Genomic DNA, 17722 nt, shown 5'->3' with positions numbered 1-17722 from the left:
ATTATTCTATAGCGTTAAAAAGAGTCAGACATCAATATTTTTCTTTCTCTCCCCCCCCCTTTTCCCTTCTTTATATTCCCTTTATTTTCATTTTCATTTGTATTTTGTACTTTGATAAGTTTAATAAAATTATTAAAAAGGAAGAAAAATGCAGAGATAGTTCAGCCAGTCTCTGGAAGTCAAAGTATGCTCCCTCCAAAAATACTGTTCTACCATTTACTGCTAGACTTAGAATGCCTTTTACTAAAAGGGTGCTCTACTTAAGAATTCTTGTTTATCTTTCTTATCTTGATGTATTTGTAGCTGTATTCTACTTGTAGGGACAAATTGCTGAGAATTCTTGACATCCTTTGAACAGTCAAATATTCAGTTGTTCAAGAAACAACTTTGTTTCTTGAAATAGCATGTACCATAAAATCCTAGTAAACACAGTAGTGGCCAAAATTGTGGAAACCTTTTGGGAAAAGTGTATTTTCTAAAGCTAGTTAATAACACCACTTTTTTTTGGAGTAGTACCATAAAATTATATATCAATGGAAAGATAATTTAATCAAGAATGTAATGCAACAACTTTTATGAAGGATTTGCTATTAGAATAGCACTTACAGTATAAAGAAGAAAAGTAGAAAAAACAAGATAGACAAAAATTATCACCATAGAAAAAACGAGATATACAATAATTATCATGTCAGTTAATACTTACTTGGATAACCTTTAACATGAATTACGGCCTTACAACGTCTTCCCATGGAGTGAGCCAAGTCTTTTAGTTCTGCAGCCGTTATAATGTGAAACCAAGATTGAATGATTGCTTCTATTAACTGGGTTTTATTGCTGGGTTGCTTCTGACTAACAGGTTTCTTTAGTCGGCTCCATAGATTTTCAATTGGTTAAGGTCTGGGCTATTCCCAGGCCATTCCAGCAGTGGAATATGATTATCTTGAAACTCCCCCCAAAAAGTGGTGTTATTAGCCATCAGACCTCAAAAATACACTTTTCCCAAAAGTGGCTATTGTACAACCTACAGGTCACACTAAAGCTTTGGATAGAGATCCTCGCGTGTCTTTTGGCTCTTTTAAGATCCGATCAGAAAAATCTAATCATATATGCTAACTTGAGACATCTGGACTCATGAAATAGAGTAAAGATACCACAAGAATGTGCTTAATCCAAGAAGGCATTTCCCATTGTTAATGTATTAGCAAATAATTGGAAAAATGAAAAGGAGTCTTAAGAATAGTCTCTGAGAAGGATGACAGAATTTGAAATACTTATACAGAATCAAGATGATTTATTAGAACATGTTTACAAATTATTCAAATATGTCATGGACACAGAGGAAAATAAAAATTCTATGATAAAATGGAAGCAAAATTTCCAAGTAGTAACAGTGAAACAATGGGAAAAACCATGGAAAAAAATCAACAATTTTTTCATCAAGTTACAATTTGAGGGAAAAATAGTATAAAATGCTCTGCAGATGGTTTATAACTCTTTCAACAATCATAGAACAATAAACATTGGAAATGCCACAACAAAGAAGAACATTTTACCAAAGTTATGGAAAAAAACTCAAAAGTACTGGAAAGAAATACACCAAAACATCCAGAAAATTTGAATTAAAGCCACAAATATTTTCTTATGATCCCAGAGAATAATGAAATGAAAAGAATCACCATTTTTATTAAGATATATGCTAGCAGAGGCAAGAATCAACCCAGCACATCGCTGGAAAAGAGAAACCTTGCATTCAATAGGGAGAATAAAATTGGAGAGAATATTTGGCAATGGGAAAATTGACTGTATATATTCACACGAACAGTCTAACCAAATTCAAGCAGGTAAAGTTCCCTTAGATACAACACATAACACAGCAAGGCAAGCTAAGACACTTAGAATATGTTTTTTTTTAAAAGAAAAAGATGAATTGCTTAAAAATATAATCAAAATGATACAACTAGAAATATGCAGCCATTGCATAGGTTCAGTATAGCAATTAGCAACAGGGGAAAAAGAAATTGGGGATGGAGACAGGGGCCATTACAAAGCATTTTTCTGTAATGTTTGTATTACTTATATGTAGTTTTGGATTATTTTCCTCAATAAATAAATAAACACATATAATGTTTTGGCTCATTTGTTAGTGAGGTTTTCTTTAGTTTTAGGACTTACATAGAAGCCAGATCACATTTTGGGTCATATTTATGCAGCGATTCTGAAAACGCAAAAGAGCTCACAAAGTATCAAGCATTGTTGTATGTGGCCAAAAATGAACAACTAATGCTTACATTTTCTGTTCCCTTACAGATCTCTCCAGCCTATTATCCCTGAAAGGATAAATTTGACGCCAGACCACAAGCAGACTCTCATCATCCTGTCATATTTACTTGATTGCCCAAAGGGGCCATTAATTTTTATCTTGCTATATGAAGCATCTGTGTTTTGGCAAGCACCACCTTTAATCCTGATTGCAAAAGGGACTAAATCCAATTTATCAGGCAAGGTCATCCTCTGTAGGTACAATCTGCAGGACAACAGTATTTGGTAACAAGCCAAGGGATTGGTAACTTTCAACTGCTTTTACATTGTACTCATCTCCAAGTAGATTTTAGCAATTTTCCAGCAAGCAATTTTCTGCACAATGCGAATAAGCATCCACCATCAAGACCAGTATCAAGGTTCAGTGCTATCTATTCTGAAATGGCCACTGATTGCCTAAAGCTCTGAGACCACTTTTTAATTTCTCTTTGAGCAACACAGCTGGCAAATTCACTCTTCAACTACCAAAGCTAGCAAACATGTTTCTCCTAAAAACAGCCAGGATTCTCGGGACGTTCCAAACTGAAACTAAAGCTAAGTTTACACAAGGCAGAGTTAATCATATACCAAATGCACAGCACTGAAGATAAATTCTGTAGGTAATTAATACATCCAGTCATCAACTTTATTCCAACATCAAGTAAAATTATAGATGATTGCTGCCTGCATCTGACATAGAATTCAGGGAAAAAAATGTAAATGTTACTATGAACAAACATCTAGCTAAAAATTCAAACATTTAGAAGTCATAATTTGAAGATGATCCTCAGTGAAAAAAATAAGAATATGAGTGGTCAGTCAGAACCAAAACAGAGATTCACTATATGAATTACTTGGAATTGGAAAGAACAAACAATCAATCTGAAAGTGAAAATAAACAGAATTATAAAAAATACAGCTAAATTTAAAAAATAAAATAACTAGAATTTTTTTTTTTAATCCAGATCACACATTAGTGAAAATGTGCGGTCTCACATGATCAAAAATAAACAATTGGATTAGGTTACTAAACCAGATGAAAGCTATATCTCCCACCCAAAAGTGATTGGCTTCTAGCCCTTTATGTAGGATTAGTGAGAAAAAGAGGCACAAAAAAATTAAGCGTTGATTAAGCAGAGCTCAAATCTCACAGACAGCAGTAGCTGGAATTCCTTCATAATAGCTTCCTTGTTTTGCTACAATAAATCTACTTATCAGATCCCTTCTATTCTGGGAAATATTCCTGTAATGTTTTGCTTTGTTAGTTGATACAAGCTTGATAATTACCTCCTTTCCCCACTCAGGGAAAATAGACACATCAAGCTAAAGTGCAATGTGTTTGATTTTTCACTTAACATGTATGAAAGTATCCGTCATAGTTTACTATCATGTGTGATGTACTAGACCACCATAATATGTGGTATATTTAACCAGTATTTTAAGAGATACTATATCTAGTAGATTCTGACATCTGTTAAAAAAATCAGATTAGGCTTTCATGTTAATTAAATTTCTTCTTAGATCAGAGATAGGGTAGAGCTGAAAAGTGAACAAATTAGCCCCCAAGACAAAGCACCCATCTATCCATCACTCCCTTGGACTAATACACTAGCAAAGCAAAAGCAGGTGAATTAAGTTTGCTTATGAACTTAATTTATAAAGTATGCTGCAAAGTGAAGCTACAGTCTTTAGCCAATAATCTGAACAGGCATATTTGACATTTATTAGTCCCAGATGTACATTTATTTACATGAAAGTTTACAATTTCTAAGGACATAGTCCAACATTTTTTAACTGAAGTCCCTCTACTTTAAAATAACCATATGGTGTATTGCATTCACAGTCTGCCACCTGTATATATTGTAGGTTCCAAGACACAGTAATATAATCGAAATAGATCTGTCAATGTCTATCAACATAAATTTCTCCAGTGTTTGGGGTCAACATGGCTGCTTAATCAATTGCTTCAAGCTAGTATATTTCATTCTCTTTATTTGTTAAATATTAATGATATATGGTAGAATAGAAAAATTTAATATGCTTGCCAAGGAAATAGCTGCTAAATAAATTTTGCTCTAAATACATGATTCTTTATTCTTCAAAATTAACTGTAAAGCTTTCTAAATCAATACAACTAAGTGATCTAAAACAATTCTATAGGCATATCCAGCTAGCAATCTTGTATTTACTTAAATATGTACATTTAGTGCCAATTGTTCCTTCTTGTGCTGGCATTACTTTCTAGTTACTCTATCAGCGTTTGGAAGGCCAAGTTAATTTTTAAACAAGCCATAGTCTTTATGGTACACACTGTAGATGTCAAGCATTACCCATAACTACAATTATGCTGTGCTAGTCAGCTACAGAAACCAGAAGTAGTAGATGCCTGATGGGCAGGAGGCACTGGTGATACAGCTAATGATTACTCATGCCTGGCTGATTTATTGAAGCAATAAAATTAAATGATACAGCGCAAGGCCCATATTCGTCCACTATCACAGCCCACACCTGCTTACATGGAACAATGCCAACTCACTGCTATCATCGCAAGGCAAAAGCAACATCTGTTGCAGACCACTTTGTCCCACGATTAATTCATCCATAGATGGAATCGCCACCCATCCTAGGAAGCTAATTACTACTTAAGAACAGGAGCCTGGGGATCTTGTCTTTTAAACTCAATCTCACCCGACAGGCTTGGAGAAGTAACTTCAATAGGACAGAAGCAGCAACTGAAAAAACAGCAGGAAAGAGCAGTGTTTGCTCTGAACCATGGCCATGCATATTATAATTATATTGCTCCGCTTACATTTTATATTAGAAATCTGCAGCTGTGTAGATATCCTCCAGAGATGGTATTCAGCAGATTCCAACCAGTTCTGGAGAACCGGTAGCGGAAATTTTGAGTTGTTTGGAGAACCGGCAAATACCATCTCTGACTGGCCCCGCCCTCATCTATTCTCTGCCTCCTGAGTCCCAGCTGATCGGGAGGAAATGGGGATTTTGCAGTAATCTTCCCCTGGAGTGGGGAGGGAATAAAGATTTTACAGTATCCTTCCCCTGCCATGCCCACCAAGCCATGCCACGCCCACCAAGCCACGCCCACAGAACTGGTAGTAAAAAAAATTTGAATCCCACCACTGGTATCCTCTCTGGCAAGTATTTTCATCTTAACAGCATTAATATCAGAGCCATTTCATGACTAAATACAAATTATTCATGTTGGAAACCAAAGATGTAGAATCCAAAGAAATAACCTGTAGCCACCAAGCACTACTGATCTTGCAATATTGCTGTTCGGTGCTGACTTGGGCAATTATATACATTCTAAGAGGGGATGCGGTAGTTCAGTGGCTAAGATGCTTAGCTTGTCGATCAGAAAGGTCGGCAGTTCGGCAGTTCGAATCCCTAGCACTGCATAAGGGAGTGAACTCCCGTTACTTGTCCCAGCTTCTGCCAACCTAGCAGTTCGAAAGCATGTAAAAAATGCAAGTAGAAAAATAGGGACCACCTTGGTGGGAAGGTAACAGTGTTTCATGCGCCTTTGGAGTTTAATCATGCCGGCCTCATGACCACGGAGACGTCTTCTGGACAGTGCTGGCTCTTCGGCTTTGAAACGGAGATGAGCACCGGCCCCTAGAGTCGGGAACAACTAGCACATATGTGCGAAGGGAATCTTTACCTTTACCTTTGTACATTCTAATCTCATGCTTCCCATATTTTTCAAACTGAGATTTATTTATAGAAATACACATTTTTTTTAAAGACAGGGTGTGATCTTCTAGCCAGGTTTTCCCTACGTAACCAAGGTTTTTTTGTAGCTCCAGCTCAGTAGTACAAAAAAACCTTGGTTACATAGGGAAAACCTGGCTAGAAGAAAAACACACATAAACCCTACGAAGAAGTAAGAATATATATATATATATATATATATATATATATATATATATATATATATATATATATATATATATATATATTAGCTACAATCATAAATGGATGAATCCAACAATATTGCCTCCTCGAGTTGTGGATGCTCCATCACTGGAGGTTTTCAAAAATGCAGTAATTTCTTTATTTCATCAAATTGGGACTTCTGCTTAAGAACATCTAAAGTTCGATCAACCAGCTTCTCTTTATTCAAACCAGTTTCCTGAAACTGACATTCCACAGGTTCTATTGGAGTATTGTCTTCAAAGTCATCATTTGAGTCCTGGCTCATGACACTCGCCACAATCACCATCCCTATATATTAAACCCAGTATGTGTAGATTTTTGTAAAGACTAACTACCCTGTTTCCCCCAAAATAAGACATCCCCTGATAATAAGACCAATCGGGCTTTTGAGCGCATGGCAATAAGGCCAAGCGCTTATTTCAGGGTTCAAAAAAATATAAGACAGGGTCTTATTTTCAGGGAAACACGGTAGTTAGAGAGGAGTATGGGATATTATATTGCTGAAAAAGGACTTTGTCATTTAATCCCATATTTGCATTAAAATTAAGTAAATACATCTGTAAAGCTTGGAGATCTAGCTGTTTAATTCTAGAAAACAGAAATAAAATGTTCCCCACCACTGTTACTTTTGGAAATATTTATAGGAAATGGAAGTAAACAGAAGGAGAATGATTGGATCAAGTTTAGAAGAAGACCAATAGCTGGGTGGTTGCAAAAAAAGAAGATAAAATATATGTATACAATGTAGTAGAGTCTAAGATACTGAGTGGCCTTTGTTTTTTGTCTATTAAAATACTTACTAGTTAGAAGTTAAGTTTAAAGATTTCAGAGGTAATGCAGTGTCCACCTTAAAGAATGTTAAAATATTAACCTGAATTTTCCTTTGACATTTAATGAAATGCCTTTTTTTGCAAACAGGTTGATTATTTATCCAGTGATGCTTTCGGCTGTTTTTCAACTAGCTCCCACATTACAGTACCAAGAATTTTTAAGCTAGAACACTTTATTAGTTTACACAGAGACTAATGATATTTACAATTGCTTTAGGAACAAAGGGCTCCCCCAATAAGCACCTTATTTAATAATATGCTTACCTTAAAGTGTTAGATATTGTTCAGTTGTTCAGTTGCTTTCCAATGCTACACCTTGTACTTTGTTTTGTTACACAGAAAGACCCACCTGCTGAATGCCTCATTTTATGATAATTTTTCTCTTTTATATTCTTACTAATGGCACACATTCTATTATGCAGAATTCAGCCTTTCTTCACATGGAAATTGAGGGCATTTATTGTATTTTACTTTGGATACAATAAATTACAAGGTTCATTGCTTTTCATATTAAAGCTGTTCCTTAAATGCATTGAGTTGAACAAAAAAAATAGCTCAACAACTCATGTTTCAACTGAACTCATTGTTCATATAAATGAAAGCTTGAAGTAGAGTCAGCCTCCACACTTATCGTAATCTTGTTCTTCACTTCAACACTACAATGGAAAACCTAACAACTTGTCCAAGTGCAATTTTCTTGTAAGTGTTCCTTTCCTTCTCTAAAAGCTTGCCCACTGCAGTCATCCAACTTATTTAACACACCATGGAGCCAAGCAATCGTGTATTCTATTATTTTGCTCTAATATTCAATTGCATGATCACAAGTATTCAGGGCCTTTTCTTTTATAACTACCTTAATTCTGTTGAGGGAGTTCCCATCCCCACTTTCTGCCATGATTTCACCACATTAATTTTGCTAACAAGAGCGATTATCTATTGATCTACAAAGTAACTTGCTGAAATGCACCCAATCCTGAATCACTTGAGGCAGCATCCATTTTCCCTAGTGAAAATGCAGTGCAAAGCTTAAGCTAATACACCATTTACCCGAAATTTTCAAATTGCTGTAGTGCATATTTGGAAGTAACTGCAAATCATGGCAATCATCCCATTTGGCAATGAGTGTCAGTTCAGTTTCTAAGTAACCAAGTTCTAATTTGATGTCATTTGCTTTATTTCATCTTATTACTAAACCTCATTCACTTCTCAGATTCTTTCTTCCGTTTTATTTATGGTTTAATCATTAGCACCGGTGATCAAAAATATAATTTTCTTTGTACATTTTGTATCACTAGAAATGGTATACCATTTTACTAGTTTTTCTACAATAAACAATGTTTATATACACTTCTATTAATGAGGGTAAAGGTTTGTTCGTCCAAGCTTGTGGATTGGTTTCTGAACGTTTTGTTACCAGGCTAGGTAACATCTTCAGAGTTTAGGGAGTGTCAGTGTTCTGTTTATAAAGGCTTTAGGTGTGAGTGTCAAGTGAGTGTCTTGTGATGGGTCAACTGGGAGTCATCAGTGAGTCTTGTGATAAGGAGATTACCTCAAGACAGGGTCCTTGGAAGGTGAACTGTGTGGGGGGGGGAATTGTGTGGGTTGGTTGAAGGTCGGTACTGTCTCTGGTTGGCTGTTGGTTGATTTGGATTCTGAGGAGTTCGTAGGTAGAGATTAAGGATCTGGGGTTGTGGTGTTTGACTGCCAGCCGGTGTTCATGGATTATTAATTGGAGTCATATTTGTCCCAGATAGAATTGGTTGCATTAATCTAAAAAAATTAATAGATTACTTCTATTACAAAATTAATAGATCTATTAATGCTAAAAGAATGCATGGATATGCAAGAAAAAAAAAAACCAATGCATCATCAAACAAATCAAATAAAGAGTTAGCTCTCCGGAGAAGTCAATACTGCTGGGAAAGGTGAAAGGAAAAAGGAAAAAAAAGATGACAACCAGAGGCAAGGTGGATAGACTCAATTACAGTGTTGATGAATGAGCTGTTGGAAGACCTGAAGGACCAGGTTGGGAGCAGATCCTCCTGGAGAAAAATCTATGTGGCCAGTAAGAGCGAACAATTTGCTGGCACATAATCAATTGGTCTATAATTCTAAAACATTACTTTAATATTAATACTATTAGTAGTAAGTATTGCAGTAATTACTCATCACAGAAGTAGTTAATGCTATAGGCTATCTGGTAGAAAATATAGAAAAAGTTGAAAGGCAGGTCAGAGCATTTATATGTAACAAATATAAAATAAGATCATTAACTGCCTATCAACCTTTAGTCCTAAATGGATTAAGTTGAAAGGAAAGGTTTCCTCTTACAATGCATTTGAAGAAGCATGTGCATGATTTGAAGAGGGACAAGGGCAGCTTTCTCCTGAAGCCTTCCAAAGCATTACAAGAAGGCAGTGGACAATTTGAAGAAGTGCATGGATGGATAGATTCAGGAAGACTTGACATGACTAGCAACTGCCTCTCATAGGACCTTGCTGGGCACATTTCATCAGCAGTGGGATGAAGAAGACGACAAAGGTCAGCTGGGGGCAACAGGGCTTGCAGAGCAGTAACAGTAACAAAGTTGGAAGGGACCTTCGAGGTCATCTAGTCCAGCCCCCTGCTCATGCAGGAGGCCTGTACTAGGGATTCGAACCGCTGAACTGCCAACCTTTCTGATCGACAAGCTCATGTCTTAGCCACTGAGCCACCAGAGGATGGCAGAGGCACCTTGGGCTTTGCACTGTGGCAGTGAGCTGGCTGGTCGTAGGGTAGCACAGGGGTGGCAGTGGCCAGCTGAGACTGCTGTAGATCACAGGCCTCTACTTCAGTTCCAGCACTGCAAGGATCACCATGGAGTCCCACTGTGGAGGGTGGCCAAAAGGGCAGAGATGGGGCAGGAGACAGCTGGTAAGAGGAACTGAAATATTCCAGCAGTCATAAGTGCTGGTGGCCTGCCAAGCATCTACACTTTGATTTTGTAACCATGGGTGTGCTGCAGCAGCCGTAACTTTGGAAATCAAGCAGTTACTGAATAAGTAGTTATTAAGCAAGAACTGCTTGTATTTATTACCATCTCAATCTGCAATTACCTGTAAATACCTTTGCTAATACGAAGCCACACCAATTTGCAGGTACTAACACTGGAAAAATTGCATTGTTTGCTTATCAACAAAAGGCACTGTTCACCCTTTATTGCAACATGAATACAGATTTAATTTATATTGTGAACTACATCAAAGGAACACCCAGGCCTATCTGCAAGTATCACTGAGCAAACCTTTATTAAAAAATGGTTTGCATTTATTTATTAAAATGAATAGAATGGCTATGTTTCCAGGAGTAATGTGCCCACTGTGGAAACCAAAACTTCTGTGAGTAAGTTACTGTTACTGCCTGCAGCTGCTTATTGTGAATACAGCCTCATTATGATACATTTTTAGAAACTGAGTCATAAATGTTTCTGGGTGACCAGAATAGTTATAAATAAAATGTAATCTATACTGCTGTGTTCCTGTAGTGAGTACTAGGTCATGGCATCAGCAAAGAGCTGCAAGCAAAATTATCTTCTGGCAGATTATAATTGCAATGTATGGCTTCACATACATATGAGGATTTCCGTCGATAATGCAGTTTCTCTTGGACAAACCATTTGTGCATTGTCAAGCTCCTTGACTTGTGGTCCTGAACTAAAAGACCCACATCATATTCTCATAGCCCAAATGCACCTTCTCCGTGGCCTCTAGGTTTCATTTCATCTATAAAAGAACCGTGCCACAGCATTCAAATATTAAGTTCTTTTGAAATAAGTATGCTGTAATGCAATCCTATTCTATACTTTACGATTTGAAAGGATTTCCGATGTTATTCGGAGGCCAATACAAAACCTCTATAAAGCAATCCAAAACGTTGTCTCTTCTCTGATAAAATTACCAAGATCTTCAGATCATCTTCACAGCCTTCTCCCAAATAAATAGAGCCGTGGTGGCACAATGGTTAGAATGCAGAATTGCAGGCTAACTCTGCTCACACTGCCAGGAGTTCGATTCCTTCAATCTTGGCTGGCTCAAGGTTGACTCAGCTTTTCATCCTTCCGAGGTCGGTAAAATGAGGACCCAGATTGTTGGGGGCAATATGCTGACTCTATAAACTGCTTAGAGAGGGCTGTAAAGTGCTGTGAAGTGGTATATAAGTCTAAGTGCTATTGCTAAAGTGATGTATCGTATTTTTCGGAGTATAAAACGCACCTTTTTCCCCCCTAAAAGGGGGTGAAAATTTAGGTGTATCTTATACACCGAATGTAGCCCCACCTACCCAAGGCCCTCACCCGTTGGCCTCTGCCTCCCAGCAGTTACCTCTTTGCAGCAAGCAGCAAGAAAAAACAGCTCCTTTCAGCTTCAGCACAGCCTAATTAGCACAAGTTGATTGGATCGGCCTCCCGACTCTCAGGTGTTTTGCGGGGACCTCTGTTGCTTGCTGCAAGGAGGTAAATTGCTGGAGCAGATTTTTTTTTCCCCTTGTGCTAATCAAGCTATGCTGAAAACAAAAATGAAAGTAAAGCAGGCTGTTTGCTGTTTGCTGCAACGAGGCAAAATTGCTGGGAGGCAGAAGCAGAGGCAGATTTCTTGTTCTTGTTCTCCTCACCAAAAAAGGTAGGTGCGTCTTATAGTCCAGTGCGTCTTATACTCCGAAAAATACGGTAAGTGGTTTCTAAGAGGGATACCTTGTAGCAGAAAAACCTTGGGAGAAAAATGCCTTGCCCCAAAAACTTGCTTACTGATTTTTGGGGATATAAACAGTACAAATACTGTGATCAGGTGGTAGATTTCAGCAGCAGACTGATGAATTAAATGGAGAGGGTTAAACTAATTAATTTGCCTTTTCCAAACTTACTTACAAAATGTTGAATGATACTTGTGCAAGAAAATAGAGTGAAAGTGGCCATTATTTATTTTAACCCAATTGGGAAAACCTCTTGTGTTGCTGCATTCCCAAACTCCTTTCTCTCTATGAATAGCCTGATTGTCTACAGAATTCAACATTGTACACAAGGTTTTCCTGGCTCCCCTCTCTTCCCCTTTAGTCAGGAGACATTTTAAAAAACAGTGTTGAGGCCTTGGGGATACTTGTCCCATTTAGCATTAAGAACTAACCAACAACACTGCGGAAGGGAACGTCTTTTTAAAAAGGAGAGAAAACAGAAAAAGTACAAAATGTGTGCAATGTGGATAAAAAAACAATTCTACCTACGGCTCTACGGACATTTAAATTATTCACGCAGCTTTTTGCCCTCCTAAGACACATCCTCATATGACCGATGATAATAAGATCTTTTTAATCTAAAAGTTCTAACAATATATTAGAGCTAAAATGCCACATAATTTTAGGAAAATACTCTTCATACAGAGATATTTTTGCCAACTGTTGCCTGTAGATTCTCACCCTGATAATCCAGAGGAAGTGCCTATCCTCTGTACCAATAGTCCTCAATTTACAACACTTTGTTTAGTGACCATTTTTCACACTTATGACCATTGCAGCATCTCTATGTCATGTCTCCTCCTCCTCCTCCTCCATCTTCTTTCTTCTTCTTCTTCTTCTTCTTCCTCTTCTTCTTCTTCTTCTTCTTCTTCTTCTTCTTCTTCTTCTTCTTCTTCTTCTTCTTCTTCTTCTTCTTCTTCTTCTTCTTCTTCTCTTTCTTCTTCCTCCTCCTCCTTCCGTGTCTAGATCAAACTTTAAACTGCAAAAATGAAGCCGCCTTCTTCACTTTGTCATTGGCCAAAAATAAGTCATTATCGGTATATGTTTCTGGTAATAGCCAACATACCAGTAGATGGGTGAGGCTCTGTGTCTCTCCACATTTACATAATATGTTGTTATCCACTAAGAGGTTTTGGTCATGTGATCAAAATTCAGATGCTTGGCAACTGAGTCATATTTATGACAGTTGCAGTGTCCTGGAGTCATCTTTTGCAACTGTCTGACAAGCAAAGTCAATGGGGAAGCCAGATTCACTTAACAACCATGTTATTCAGTTAAAACTGCAGTGATTCACTTAACAACTATGGCAAGAAAGGTCGTAAAATGGGGCAAAAATCACTTGACTTTCTCATTAACAACAGAAATGTTGTGCTCAGTTGTGCTCAAGGAATACCTATACTCCAGTTTGGAGATGTGTATCTATGGAAGGGAACAAGACTCATTTCTGCTGATAAGATACTCTTCTTATTTCCATTGTATATAATCCTGTATTTTCTTTCTTTGCATTTGGACTGGGTGATATGCAAAAAGGATGGAATACATGCTGTATGTGTGTGAATTTGCCACTCATTTTAAATAAGGGTTTAAATATGTGTGTTTCTAAATGAAGGTAGCACCCCCACACTCTAGTATTACAAAATACATTACATTACACTAGCAAACATCACATGCATTTCATGCATTCTGTCCTTTAGTATCTGAAAGCTGTTACTTGAGGCAGATTCCCATATTTGCTCATTATCTTTGAACTGTTGCAAGAAGCTTTCCCTTTTATTTCCAATGATGGCCATGCGGCATGCTTTGCTTCGGTCAGGTTGTCCTCCAGAATTTGATAGCTATAGCATCCTTTTTTCATATTTACCTAGAGTTTCAGCCAAATGGAAACAGTGGTACCAATTCCACCATAGTTCTTTGAATCTGGAATGGAACACTCAAGTGTTTCAAAATGAAAGCACTCTTAACAATGGCATTGTCCTAGTTCCACCACTGTTTTGATGGGTCTCAGTAGTTCCAATATCCTCATTAAGACTGCAAGTGCTGGATGTCTGGGAGTCTCACAGGAGACTGTAAGTAGATAGGAAGTGGCTCCATTCGACCTACCGGCCTTTATATCAAACAAATACAGCAGTGGTGGGATTCAAAATTTTTTACTACCGATTCTGTGGGCATGGCTTGGTGGGCGTGGCTTGGTGGGCATGGCAGGGGAAAGATACTATAAAGTCTCCATTCCCTCCCCACTCCAGGGGAAAGTTACTGCAAAATCCCCATTCCTTCCCAATCAGCTGGGACTCGAGAGGCAGAGAATAGATGGGGCAGGGCCAGTCAGAGGTGGTATTTGCCGGTTCTCCAAACTACTCAAAATTTCCACTACCGGTTCTCCAGAACTGGCCAGAAGCTGCTGAATACAACCTCTGAAATACAGGGTATACGGTTTTTTAAGTACACTAGCACTGCATAATGCCACTGCTTCCAAATATTACTATTAAAAAATGTCTTCAATCTTCTTTGTGTTTTCTTCATGTATATTTACTCACTCAATGTGTCTTGTCTGTGTATAAAATATAGTCCTATAAAAAGTTATTGGCACTTCAGTATGTTCCCGGGTGTCAAAACAAACCTTGTCGTTGCATTTTAATATTTCCTTGTTTTGAGCCAGAAAGCTATATCAGAAGATTCAGAAGGTGCAAACCCAATGCACAACTTAATTTCTCACCTGTATATACTGCTATTCTTAAAAATCAAATTCCTCTTACATATAACAGTGTTGATAATGAAAATATGTTAGTTTGTTGTTGTTGTTTTTTACAAAAAGCAAGTACAATGTAACCTTAAAATGTTTTTTTTTTAAATGTGTAATTATTTACTTTGGATAAAATTAGATTACATGTACTAAGACCTCCTATTCAAATAATAACTAGAGAAAGCATTATAACCATGCTATTTTTCTTTACTAGAAGGGAAATCAAACTGACCTGAAAGATAACTTTTGAAATCTTTGGTTCTCAGAGATGACAAAAATCACCCACCAGAATTAACTGGGGAGTATCACAGCATCACTTCTCCTGATAGCTATATTTTTATGGTCCAACATTCCCTTTAAGTAATAAAGTAACAATAGGCAGGGTTCTTCCAAAGGATTCTGGATGCTAAGGAATGGCATGTGCTCTAAGGAACACTATCATCACAGCCGTTATGGAAATTCCACTTTCTCTTCCCCTCCTGGAATAATCAGCATTCCTAGTTGTGCCCCCTACCCGATCTTAGTAAATTACAAATGCCCCAATTACTAAAGGTAAAAATGGATAATGGCCAAATTATGAAAGTAAATGCTTCATTTATTTAGAAACAAAATGATATTGCTGACGAATGCTATGAGGAAGTTTGCCTCATGCAGTTTATTTGTGTGCATTTTATTTAACGCTTCTGCCATGTCATCATTTCAACGTATTATACTATGCATTCCCTTCCAGTCAGGGTGGATAAAAATCAATGATTTTTTTTAAAAAAATCAAAAAAATCAGATTTTTTTTTATTTAAATTGGATTTTTTTGATTTTTATTGAATTTATTTTAATAAGAAACTTTTGGGGTAAAAATCTATCGTAAGATAGTTTTCTATTTAAGATACATAAATAATTTAGTATATTCAGCATGAAATGGAGCTTAGTTATGTAGCATGAGGCTGTATATTCTGCAACACTGGGACTATCGGTGAGTCAACAGTGGGTCAAAGGAGTAGCAGAGATGACAGTTGCTCTTTAAAAATTATGATTTAAATCGAGTTGATTTAAATCAAGCCTTTTTACTAGTGATTTAAATCATGATTTAAATCGTGATTTAAATCAACTCGATTTAAATCAAATCCACCCTGCTTCCAGTCATTTTGAATATTCTTGGGCCACATCAAAAGAGCAAATTAACAGTCCCAAGAACTTATACCATGAGAATATCTAAATTACACTCTAGTGAGGGGACAAGGGAAAGACTCTTCAACTGAAAGAAGAATTGCAATTTCTTTTATCCCTAGGTGAATCAGTCTACTGACTACAAGTAGTCCTCGACTTACGATCACAATTGAGCCCAACATTTTTGTTGCTGAGCGAGACATTTGTCGAGTGAGTTTCGCCCTATTTTTCTTGCCACAGTTGTTAAGTTGTTACACAGCTGTTACACGGATGCCAAGTGAATCTGGCTTCCCCATGGACTTTGCTTGTCAGGAGGTTGCAAAAGGGGACCACATGACCCCAGGATAATGCAACCATCAGAAATATGAGCCAGTTGCCAAGTGTCTCAATTTTGATCATGTGACTATAGGGGAAATTGTCATCAGTCACTTTTTTTCAATGCTGTTGAATGGTCACTAAAGAAAATGTTGTAAATCAAGGATTATCTGTACAAACACCTACACATAAACAAAACATCATATTGTAGAACAGAGACATTTTTCAATGTATATTTTTTTTCAGCTTACCTGGCGGTAGACTGTTGGAAGACATTAGAAGAAAATACCACTTTTAACTTTTTTTTCTCTAGTAGTAAAATACAACACTCAGAGCTTTCTCTATTAATATGCACTTTCATTGATCAATCAATATGACTTCCCAACAGACTCACGGTTAATCAAATCATCTTGTCACTTAATCATTTCTGAGTCTTGCCCACCCATAAGCAAATAGCTATGAAAAAAAGAAAAGGTAGCTGAATTCTCTGACTCCTAAGTTTCTTGTTTTTTTTTCTTGACACATGGTGATGTGTCCAAAAAAAATATAGACTCATGTGAAGCCTGGGGCAAAACTGTTAATTCAATCACTGTTTGGCCAAGAAATCATAAATACCCAAAAAGTGCTATTATGACAATACTAATAAAAGAATAGTAATAAAATAGAGCCAGTTTAATCTAGTGGTTAAAGCATCAGGCTAGAAACCAGGAGACTATAAATTCTAGTCCTGCCTTATCCATGAAAGCCAGCTGGCAACCTTGGGCCAGTCACTCCCTCTCAGCCCAACTCACCTCATAGGGTTGCTGTTGTAGGAAAAATAGGAGGAGAAAGGCTTGTTGACTATGTTCACCACCTTTAGTTATTTGTAAAAATAATAAAGGTGGGATACAAATAAACATATTTTTTTAAAAACCTGCACTCAGAATAATCCCCTTTCTCAGTATGTTAATCATCATTTTCATACCACCAGCCTTGTGCAAGTCTGTCTAAAAAAAAATGCATCTCTGTGTATAAGGATTTATGCCCAAACTACAATATGTGAAATGAATATTTGATCTTCTGATGTTCTATTTTTACTTAAATATAGCTTCAAGGGATCTGTATTTTACCACTGACATTTGTGGAAGTTTTATTCGCTGCCATGATTGTGGTCACTCCAGAAAATGCTTCTATTCTACATACTAAATCTAAACAAAATAGGTGCCTTTTAGGATCTTAAGCAATTTAAGTCAGGTACACAATTTAGATGAATTTTAAACCCTTTTTATCAGTGTCACTGCTCCAACGTAAACCATCCCCCTGGACTTTTCTGTGTTTATGTTAAAATAAAACAGGAACCATGAGTAAGACATTAGGTTGCTATGTTTATGCTGTAGTCCTTCAAATGATCAAAAAGGCCATTAAAAGTATAACAAATAAAGTAAATGGCTGCTATTGGATTCACAAGAATCATAAGGTTATGTAGAACTTCACCTCAATATCTAAAGTATAAATTCAGAAATGATAGCTGCCCTAGCAAAATTTAAGTCCATATTTCAATGAACGCCTTTTTGAAAAATGAAAAATGTTTTTGTAAACAAAAAAAATATAAATTTGTTTTGTGTTCTTTGACAGGACAAAAACAAGAGCCCTTTGCTAACCAGAAATTTGCTTA

The 17722-nt window shown here is 36.9% G+C and overlaps 1 protein-coding gene across 1 annotated transcript in view; it reads right to left on the bottom strand.

Annotated features, from left to right (window-relative positions):
• PLCB1 (phospholipase C beta 1) overlaps positions 1-17722 on the bottom strand; it is a 508980-nt gene that overhangs the window by 453770 nt on the left and 37488 nt on the right. The window lies entirely within an intron of this gene.

Source organism: Pituophis catenifer, unplaced genomic scaffold, assembly GCF_029215685.1.
Source record: "Pituophis catenifer annectens isolate HBS135680 unplaced genomic scaffold, rPitCat1.0.hap2 SCAF_1, whole genome shotgun sequence".
Lineage (NCBI taxonomy): Eukaryota > Metazoa > Chordata > Lepidosauria > Squamata > Colubridae > Pituophis > Pituophis catenifer.
The sequence above is the reverse complement of the archived record's forward strand: the minus strand, read 5'-3'. Positions and strand labels throughout refer to the sequence as shown.